Genomic DNA, 11,511 nt, shown 5'->3' with positions numbered 1-11,511 from the left:
TCACTACTCATCTTTTCCAATAGCCTTTCCTCCTCTCTCCTCCTTTCCCATCTCTCTCTTTCCCGTTCTAATATGCTTTCTATCATCCTCCCTTCTTCGTATTTCTTTGTCGTTTCTGATAGTATTCTCCTCTTCCATATTTCCATTTCCTTTTCCTTCTCTTCTTCCTCCCTTTTTTTGTCGCGCTGTGCTGCTCGAGATACCCTTTCTGCTGCTGCCTTCACCCTTTCAGCTTCCCTCTTTCGTTCTTCAGTTTGTTCCCTCATTTTTTCCAACTCATTCTTACTTTCTTTCCTCTCTCATCTTCTCTCTCTTTCCTCCCTCTCAAGCTGTTTGATCAGGGCATTTTGCTCATTCCTTAACTCCGCTAATCGTTCCTCCAAAATCTCTTCTTCTTCTCATATCAGCTCTTCCTCCTTTCTTTTCCCACCTTCCCCTTTCATCTCGCTCTTACTGTCATTGTCCTCGTTCATTTTCCTTACTACCTCCTTCTCTTCTCCTGTTAATGAACCTCGCAATTTTAATAACACCTGCGCAGCTACCCATTCATCGTGTCCTATGGCTGCAATTTGTTCTTCGCTAGTCTTCCCCTCCCTTGCGGGCATCTTCGTATAAGTTGACCCTACCGTACTTGTTGCCTCTCCTCCCGTGTAGCCACCTGTAGCTGTATATGGTGGTGGGCTGTATGTTGGGTTCGAATACCCCTCAGCCGCCCTTAATTGTTCTCTCACTATTTCTCGTAGTTCTGTTATAGGATATAAGCCCCCTTCCTCCTTTTTCACTACTTTCGCTAGGGGCATGTCGTCGCCCTGTTCCTTTTTTGTTTCTTTTTCATCTGCGTTGCTACTCTTTTCTCCTCCCTCTTGTCCTTTCCCCGTGCACTGTGTGTTTTCACTCTCTTTTTCCCCGCTCTGTTCTTCCTCCTTAACCTTCTTCTCCTCCTTTGTTTCCCCCACAGTGAACATTCCGTTCGGTCCTGGTCGGGACCCCTGGAACATCCTCCATAAGTTAAACACCTCCACAATGTGTGTCAATTTCTTCCCCTTGTATGTGTTATGTAGATGGGTCAATATTGAGTGTTGGACATATGGGTCGAAACTGCCATTAGGTGGCCAGGGTGTCGTCATTTTATTGTCCGTCCCCTGTGTCCATTCTATGCTGTATTTAATCAGTTTCTCCCTATGTGGTGACAGTGTTTTACATATATGCTGTAGAAGGGTAGTGAGGGTGTTCCCCCACCATCCCGATCCTGTCCCGTATGACATAGTAGCACTGTGTTGTTACCCTCCCTCTATATGGTAGCGGTTATCTTGCTAATTAATGAACAATATACAATTTCAGATGTTTTACCTGGCCCCGTAATTTTGGGGACTTGCATCGTCCGCTAAAAGAAAATAATAAAATATGGCATTTGCAATTATATATAATCTTTTCTGTCTTTTCTTCTTTCACCTAACACCATTACGGCCCTTCTACGGCCGAGGCGCACGTAGCCCCCTGCGGCTGCGTGCCCTGTGTGACGTGCTTATACAGCCGTCCCACTTTATTTCACCCCTCCTCTTTCCTCACTCGTCGTGGCCGGTGTTCTCCGTGTGTGGTCACGTCCCTCTTTCCACCTTGCCCCGATATAATCGTTATCGTTTACCTCCGTGTCCACTCCCTTACCACTATTCTCTTCCCCACCACTCTTCAACAATGCCTTGTGCTCGAGGTATCCTATGAAAGCCCTACTGGTGACATCACCGACCTCTTCCAAAACTACCGGTAAGTTCGTTTCATGTTTCAAAAGTTCGAAATAAGTTTGCTATCTATCCCCGTTAACCCCACAGCTGTCCTCTTGTCACGCCTGGAACAAGGTAATCAACAATATAATCAGACTGTGCATGCTGCCTCGCCTCGCGTGTGATACGCCCCTCAACAGGAGGGCTTAACCAGCCAATTATCTTCCGTATTAGGCAACCAGCTAGCTACTGCCTACAGGGAAACGTCATCTATCTATCGAGTTTCTCTGCTCGATCAATAGGGATCCTCATCTACTCATTGATCAATAATCGGCAATTCGTAGGAAACCGCACACACACACACCCTTACAGGTGGTCGTGACCTAGGCCAATCAGTGTCTACGAGCGGCCGCACGTGATGTTTTCGTGCTCCGCCCACCCTTCTTTGTAGCGTAGCGGACTGCTCTCGCACTTGTACAGCTACCATTCACTTCACCGCCAACACTAATTTATCAAATCTTCGTTGCGCACCTTGGTGACACCTCCCACCTCCCGTATTCTATTCCTCCCCCCTCCCTCACAATTTCACATTGCTTGTTGAGTGTGGCATACTCACCAAGTTCTCTTGATGCGGGGCCGCTCCACTGCGTGCACCCCTCCAAGCGGCTCTCCACCTCCCCTCGTCTGGACCACGTCTGGACACTCGCCAACCGCGGGCGGGATACTTCTCAACCGGCTCCCGAGGGCCAATATCCGGATTGCGCTGTCCGGTCTTCTCGCAGTTCCGCGATGGTCCTGTAGTCCTCAAAAAGGGGGCGGCGGCAGAGGGGGCCGCGCCGTCGCGCCTCCTCGCAACGAGAGTACTCGGAAAAATAAAATAAAAGGCAGATCTTAAACAGATCTCAGCAGTGCCTCCAACTTGTCGGGCGGTGTCTCCCGGGGTCGGCTGGGCCTTCCGCGGACCTCCGGGCTGGGAGGCCCCAACTCCTCCCGCGTATCCCAAAAATGAGTATGAGACACACACAAGAAGCAAGGTGTTACTGCTGCTTATTGAATAACGGCAGGGATAGGTCTAGGATCGTACGCGTCCGTCCAGACTCTCGAAATTCGTGGGGCTCGGAGGCCCCTTTTTGCCTCAGTATGACGCGCTACTTGCGTCACCTGGGAAAGTTAGCAAAAAACCTATCGCCACTCTGGATTGGTCCCTCGAGTGGTAGGGTTAGTATAGCATACATATAGAGAACGCTATTAGTGGTTAAGGGTCAGTCAGGTGGTATACTTGGGTTGTCCCTTCTATTAGATACTTGAAAATTGTTACACAAAGACCCCTAATGATTGGCTAATGTTAGTGGCGTCAGTGATGAGTGCCCCATGTTCTGATTGGTCAACTCGCGAGCCCCCCAGCTTGGGACCATCGTTGTTCCGAGCTCGCGGTGTACCTGTCATTTGCAACAATATGTAACTATGCGTTTGTGCATACAATGCGTGGATTTGCTCATATGCCTGAGAGCAGACCATTCCCATCACTGTAGGTGTCCATTGGGTCATTTCATTGTTGCAGCCTGTGTCTCAAACGTGGGACCCAGGCGACTTCTCCCTCCTGGGTCCGGCACCCTGTCAGGTTTGGCTTGGTCACGTGAGGAGAGACCGTGGTTAAGGCAGAATTCTGCACATTTAAGTTGTACTTTCCACTGTGTGTCTGGCTTAGCTTGCAGGTGCGACCTTGGCGTCGGCTGGTGGCATGCGAGTTGCAACATCGCTCCCTTGGCTGTCAGTTCTCGCTGGGCGCGTTCTGCAGGGTCAGCAATTGTACTCTTGCTCGTTCAATGTTCGTGGAGGCTCTTGCTTGCGGCCTACTTGGGCCTGGTGCATAGGTGGGGATGTTTAATGCACAGCACTTTAAGTTGCGGTATCACATTGATTCATAGGCGGGACCATGTCTACGTTGTATTTTCATCACAATGCAAGGGTTAGGAGAAGCGTCAGCAAGCCCTTAGATGAGTGTTTTGTGCGTCTTGCGTTTCTGCATTTTCGAAAAACCTATGTGAAAAAATAATAAAGGTGCACGTCAGTGGGTGTGTCCGTCACCTACGTCATAGCACTGAGTATGTTCTTCGTGTGGATTGGTGTGGGGGTGTACAGTGTGCATGGTTGCACGGGTGTTCTGACAGTTGGCTAGGTCATCATGGCATCTCTAACGATGTGTTTATTTACTGTTGAAGGGTTTAGTCAAGTTCATCCATGCCGCAGATGTCAGCTTGAGCAGGGCAGGCTGGTGGGCAGGCTGATGGGCACATCCGTATGTTCCTGTACCAGGGTATTCGGTCGTCTGGTAGATAGGCAAATTCATCTCGTGGCGGGTGTCTGGGTCGCGATCCTCTAGGCCAGGGGCACGAGGAGATTGGGGGGAGTCTTTTCTCCCATTCTCCCACTTCAGTGTACTGGTGGAATTCACAGTGTTTCACCTTCGAGCGGAGACATGTTACACATTTTTGTATGCTCTCCCCAGGCAGTTGTCTCGTGTTTTGAAACATGTGCCTCTCGTAATCTACATTCTTGTGAATGGCAAAATGTTCCCTCAGGATAGTCTTGAGCTCCTCGTATTTGTATTCTACGCCCTTTGTATTCTGATGTCCCTCACCTCAGGACCAGCAGTGAGCGTGAAAAGGCCTATGATGCACGTGTCTTCCTGTGGGTCAGTAGGTCGAGATACGCATCAAATTCCAGTATCCATCGTGACCAACGTGGGCCCAGACTGAGCCATTGAATGGGAGCAGTGACGTTGGTGGGAAGGCGTCCCTCCCACGTGCTCTCTGTGGGTCAGTGGCAGCTGGGGCCTGCCCTGCATCTTGGACACTCATGCTGCTTGACACAGGATTCCCTCCTGGATTGCTGTGGTCCCTGTGATGCCCTTCTCCCTTGGAGGGGTGTGCTAGTTCTTTGTTGTGCGTCCTTTACTTAGTAAGTGGGCCCTCTGGGGTTGGCTCACCTCGTTCTTGCTGGCATGTGAGCTGGCTGCAGCCGGGCCTCTCAAAGCACAAGGCCTTTTCTCTAATGTTCTCTGGCAGTCTTCCAATGTCGGTCCAGGATGCTCCTCCCTCTTGGGGCCGGCCCCTGCAGCACCGCGAGCGAGGTGCTCCTTCTTATGTGCTCAAGCGGGCCAGGGGAAGCTGCAGAGGGTGGTTGGGGCGTGGGTGAGGAGCTGTAGAAGCAGCGTCGGGCCAGCGGTTGTCATGGGTTTTTTCTTCCTCGCCATTGTAGTGTCCCTCACTCTGGGCCGCAGCACAGCAGTGCGCAATAAATACACTCACACAGGACTGTTGTATAGCGGGAACTGATTTATTCACGCCTCCTGCCCGTATATATTAATAATGGTCATATGAGCACTTGGCGTCCCGAATGCCGGTCACCTGACCTGTGTGGGGACCGGTTCCGGATGCTACACTGCTGTCACCCGATTGTACTGAAATCTGTGATTAAAAGATCTGTTTACACTGTTGGCTAATTAACAAAATATGGTTAATTTTTCAAAACTCACAGCTGGGAATATGTACAATTTGCTCCAATGATGAGCCAATATGTGTCTGAGTTCCCCAAGAATTCCATCAGGCCTGGTGATATGCACCTACAATTTAACATCCTGACACATTTAAAGATTACTGGTGCTGGGACTAAAATCAATAGGGCGAAAAGGAACTGTTGGAAGTGTAAGAGTGACCAACTGGAAAGTATTAGACACTTGGTTGTCCGAAATTAAGTCAAACAAAAAAGTATCTACCAGTATGTAGAAATGAGGATATGCAAATGAATGATACTGTAAATTGTGTAGTGGTCTAATGATGGGTAATCATCCTAGCCTGTTTCACATGTCATATGATTCTGATATGACATTAAAAGGTTACTGAATATTTCACAATAATCAATGTTACGTTTATATTTTATTGTTTGTAAATTGTAATGATGTATACAAAGTTATGAATAAATAGCTGCATTAGACAAATACAAATAAACATTAAAATACATATTTGTTTCGACTCCCCCTCTGTCTTTGTGAAGGCTTAGGTATTTCATGTCTAGACACCGGCACCAAGCACCACTACCCTTGCACTTTCAAACAGCCACTAATTCTGATTTCTTCTTTTTTTTTAAAGGATCAAATAAACTGCCTCATTCATGGAATTATTTGCGCTGAAAACGCAGATTTGAGTGCGTTTCTGCCCAAAAATCCCCATACTTCAAACAGGGATTTTCGGGCAGAAAGGCACGCAAATCTGCGTTTTCGGAGCAAATAATTCCATGAATCAGGCAGATATGTTATTCCCACTAATCAGTGTTCGAGCAAGTCATGGGATAAAGTACTACCACCACAGGTTAAAGGATGAACGCCTGGAGACCATGCAGATGGCAGCAGCGCACAGTATAATTCAGCATAACATAACATAACGCAAGTCACTGATGAGTTACGTGACCAAATAGAGGAGCTGAATGCTGAGTTCCTTTATAAGGTCGGGGTGACTTGCAATATCCTTTTAATGTACGATAGGGGACATTTTATTTCTTATAAAACATGGCCATACACTGTCATCCCTTTTAATACCAGGCCTCTTGCATAATCAATCTGGATAAAAAATGTAAAATAATATGCAGCTTCTAATGTATTGCAGAACAATTATTTAAGCAGCATAATAAAATGCATCTAAAATACCTGCTTGTTTGTGCTTTAAAATAAGCAATAACATGCAGATTCTTGTCACCATGTGTTAAACCTCAGCAGTACACAAAATAAATGCACTACCATCGACAGTTCCTTATCAGTTAATGACTGTAATCTATCACAGAAAGCGCTTTTACAAGAAAGGAATGTGAAAAGCTTGACACAGTGGCAGCTCAGATTATATCATCTGTGCTGGCTCAAGCAGCAGGCATTGTGATGTCACACCCTAAGCGTGGTAACTGGTCAGAGAGCAATAGTGAAGTAATTTCCTTATTATGTCTATGTCTTTGTGCTTATAACGCGCCGAAAGCCCGCGGGCATCAGGTCAGTAGTGATGTCACAACTAGCCTTTAATAAGAACATCATTTACAGGCCTCTATACTAGTATTGTAGGCTGCCATGTGTTATAAGGAAGAACATTGCAGTGATAAACCTCACTTTTCAACAGCCTAATTGAATCAGTGAGTCTAAAAATATAGTCCCCCATTGACACGGCCCATCATCTATCTGCTGTCTCTTTAATCTCTAGCCATTTTAGCCACTTTTCATTCAGACACTGTATGGTGTGTATTACTGTTGTTTCCACCAAGTTCCAGCTTTGTATTCCCAAGTAACGTTTGAATGAAGTAGTCTAATCACAAATCTAGCCTTTGCCAAGTATGTTTTTTGTTCATGTCCATGCAGGTAGACACATACTATGCCAATTTACTGCCTATTGGAGCCTTGGGTACCAGTGATTTCATTGCAGAATATTCACAATGCACATTTTTCAGTCAGAATAATCATCGCAAGGAGATTCACTTTCAATATATAACTTTTAAAAAAAAGTACAAACAGTAGGTTTGGGAAAGGGTATAATGTTGTTTAGGGTTAGGGTAAGGTTGGAGGTAATTTCAAAAAAGGTAGCAGGCACCCCTCTCCAGAAAGAACATGGCATGATAACCTGTTCTGTGGTTTTTTCCCACTTTGAGATGAGAGTTTGCTGCCATCGCTTTTTGCTCACTGTACCTTTCACAGATGGGAAATATCCATTTGCATATCAATCTTTGTCCCTCCCACAGGTGCAGTCCAGCACCAAAATGCTATGGCAATTCCCTTCTGAACAAGAGTACCAACAGCAACCCCATACACGTGTTTCAGCCTTGTTGGGCCTGATCAGTGAGGTGGAGCTGAGCAGGGAGTCCACGTCTGGTTTCCCCCAATTGTGGAGGTAATTGTGGGGTGTTGTGGGTTTCCCATCTCATGTTGCTGCTACTCTGAATGTTAAAACAAGAACAATTAAAAAATGAAACATTTGGGGATAACAAATCAGGGATAAAAACACATGGAACCAGAGTCAGGTAAAGAGTAGTTTGACCAGAGATAGCACCTTGTGTACATATTTACAGCCCTTTATGCCCAGGCTAATCCTTATCTGCCTAGGTAGAGTTGTGCACAATCAACTGCAACCGGGTAGTGCCTTGTATGCACTGTAAGCCAATATACAGCTTCATACCAAGGTAAAAATGTTACATGTCTAGGCACAGCTGACTGTTCATTACAGCCTTTTATAACATTTGCTAAATTCAAAATGGCAATTAATCCATCTATCACCTGTGTGACATAGGAGGAATTGAGATACCGTTTAAAGTGCAGTTGTTCATAATGCCACCTTTCCCATCCCCCAGACCATAGAGCATAATGCTCTACGTGACAAAAACAGATTTCCATTTTCCCTGCTGCAGTCTGTGTATGGCAATGCATTGACTGTGCATGATCAGGAACACCCTTCTTCGGATTTGGTTTGATTCCCAGCTAGCATCATATTATAGGGTGGGTATTGGTGTGTTAAGGTGAAACCTATCATCCAAAGGAAAAGCAAAGTTTCTATGGTTAATAACTTTTGAGCCATAGGATGGATCATCACAGTGTTTGACACTCCTACATTAGGGCCCGAGCCCCCCAGAACTGGAAATATGTGTGCAAATCTGTTCAGGGTTCAAAAAATATGAAGGGTCAGAAAAAGGGTGTGTTTTCACTTTTCCATCCATTTTCCCATAGGGAAAATGTACAATCTGTGCTCATGTGCACAGCCTAAACCGCTGGACCAAATACGAAACAAGTCGAGCACAAAGCGCTCGAAGGAAACCCTTTATTGGTTTGGACTGGTTTAATTTGACTAAGAACAGGGTGCCCCTGTTGCCAAAATGTTAGTTATATCTCCCACAATGCATTGCTAGTGGAAAGCCTTTTTAGTTCTGAAAATTCGCCATTAGGTGATTTGAGAATCAAGTTCCGAATCAACAATGGAACGTGGCCTAAAATGCTACAAGGGGTGTACATTGGGTCGTTTTGAGGCCAGGGAGCATGTGGGCATGGTAAAGAAGGATGATTGGTGAAATGCAATTCCAGACGTATGGCATATATTTCAGGCCAATCACGTGCTGGCAGGCGAACGACGGCCCTCGCCCAAAGGATCCTCGCCACAAGGATCTCTTCCTGTCTAGAGCCTGTCTCGAGGCGTCTGAAGCCAGGGCCAGGAACCCTGCCCTACCAGCACCAGCCATCCATCAGTCTGCACAGATGCCGGTAAGCTGCCCGCCCCTCTAGATGCACCTGAAAACAACATACAGCATGATTCGTTACCCGCCCCAATGGCCACGGCAGACAGCGCCATACTTCTTATATTGAGCTTGCTACTCATTTGTGATCTGCCCAACCCTGAATGATCCCAGAACACTGACCTGCTCACTGTGAATGCCCCATTTCTGCCACAACCGGCTGCCTCACTCAACCTTTATTGTTGTAGCCTCATTGACTTTTAAAGCAACCCTAGTCCAAGCTGGCCTTAAACCAACCTCCACATTACCTCTACCTCCTATCTGCAGCCTCCAGACGGACTCATGATGTTTAGTCCTCCACATTCTGAATGTTTAAAATGACTTAACCTGCTAATGAATGCCGCTACCAAGGCTGCCTAGACAAATAGTATTACCTTACATCACCACTGCATAGAGATGTGTTGCTACCTATGACCTGATGTTGCCTAAATATTGATGTTGACAACTATTACAGCGGCCACTGCTACTGCCACTGTGACCCTAGACTCTATCTTTTAACTTAGCTAGCTGACAATTACTGTTGCCTCACTAGACCTTGTACGTGTTTAAAGTTTGAAACCTCGACATATGCCATCTGTTGCTATCTGCACTCCAAGTATGTATAACTGAGAAAGCCTACACCTATGACTCGGGCTAGCTAAGTGAAAAAGTTAATTTATTTGTCGCTTTTCTGTTAACCACTTGCATCGCTCTAACTATACACGACCAAGTATGTTAGCATTCCTAACCACTATCATGTTCCCATTTTGCATAATGCCCCACTCCGTGCCCTGCACAGGAGGACACTTCACCTCAGTCAATGAAGGTCTTGATAGACTAGACTGCCAGCGTCACAACTCCCTTCCCTGCCCCCCCCATTCCTCCCATCCCTCCGCCCATTCCCCCCTAGACGTGTACACAATTTTGCTAACATCAATGACACCAAGCTAGATGGTCCATCCACTCCTAGCCACAACCTTACACCACCCACCCCCTGCAATAAAACTATCCATCAAACTATACCCTCCATGGGGATCACCAGACTTAATAGACTTAGAACCAGAACCAGTTCCTACCATCAAGTACTCAGACCCTCTGCAACCAAAGCCAGCAGCACCAAAACAACAATTACACCAACTAATAGACCACTCAAAAACTTTGCCAAAAAAACAAACCAAACCATCCACAGAGTCCAAAACCTTGACTCAGCCTCCTAACCTTGTAATCACACACCCCCTCGAGCCCTCCCCCACGATCAGAGGCACTCTCATCAATGCTCGATCTCTCGGTGCTCATGCCATAGAAATCCATGACCTCATTGTGGATCAACAACTTGACATACTAGCAGTCACCGAAACCTGGCTACACCCTTCCGCAGGCCCCCTTCTAGCCATTGCTATACCCCCAGGGTACAGTATCCTTAGAACAGATAGGAACAACCTCCAAGGAGGCGGAGTTGCCCTAATAGCTAGAACCACGCAGCAATTCAGAGCCTGCCCATTGGAGCAAGTACAGGGCTATGAACTCCTACTAGTCAAATTCTCAACCAACCCCAAAACTACCACCAATTTCCTAATAGTATACATGTTACCCAACAAAACCAGCCACCCTAACCTAGACATCCCCCTACTGGTTACGCCCTTCATCAAACCCAAGACTAAATGCATTATTTTAGGGGATATCAATCTAGGTTACAGCGACCCCCTTGACATGGACGCTGCTGCCTTTCACACAGCTACACAGCTACGTCAGCTATGAACTTTATCCAGCTGATAAATGAACCAACTCACTCCAAAGGTAGAACGCTGGGCTGGATCCTCTCCCTCAACTCTCAAGTCACCATAGAGTCCATCCTCCCCATAGAATGGTCAGATCACTTCAGCATTACCTTCACTTTGGAATACAAAAATACTGATTCAACCAGCCCTAAAACACCAGACACCTTCGAATCCAGAAATATAAAAAAAATCATAACAGACAACCTTTCCCCCATTCTGCACCTGGCCCTAGCCAATGTCACTCCCAACACGAACAATCCCGATTACATAGCAGACTGCTATCAACAAATCCTCACCCGCACCATTGATGCACTCGCACCTATCACCACCAAAACTCGGAAGCCTGAAAACACTCCTGTTTCTAGTTTGATGAAGAGCTAGTCTCCCTTAGACGTACTAAAAGATCACTTGAACTTCTACATAGGAAAAACAAAACCAATTAATCAGCTAAGGCGTTCATAACAGCTAACAAAAAATATAAATCAGCCATAATCTCTCATAAACCCAATGCTCTCAACAACCATATAATAAATGCTAACTCGGACAGCAAATAATTGTTCTCCATTCTCAGAGAGCTTGAGAACCCATGCCAAGTGACCGTACCCCATAATTCCAGAAAATCCTGGTGCACCACAATACAAGAAGCACTAGCCTCCAAAAGTATGCTGCTACAAAAGAAAATCCACAGTAAAAAAAAACTCTCCTTGCCGAAAAAATGC

Source organism: Ambystoma mexicanum, chromosome 1p (genome assembly GCF_040938575.1).
Source record: "Ambystoma mexicanum isolate Mex_15411 chromosome 1p, UKY_AmexF1_1, whole genome shotgun sequence".
Taxonomy (NCBI): Eukaryota; Metazoa; Chordata; class Amphibia; order Caudata; family Ambystomatidae; genus Ambystoma; species Ambystoma mexicanum.
The sequence above is the reverse complement of the archived record's forward strand: the minus strand, read 5'-3'. Positions refer to the sequence as shown.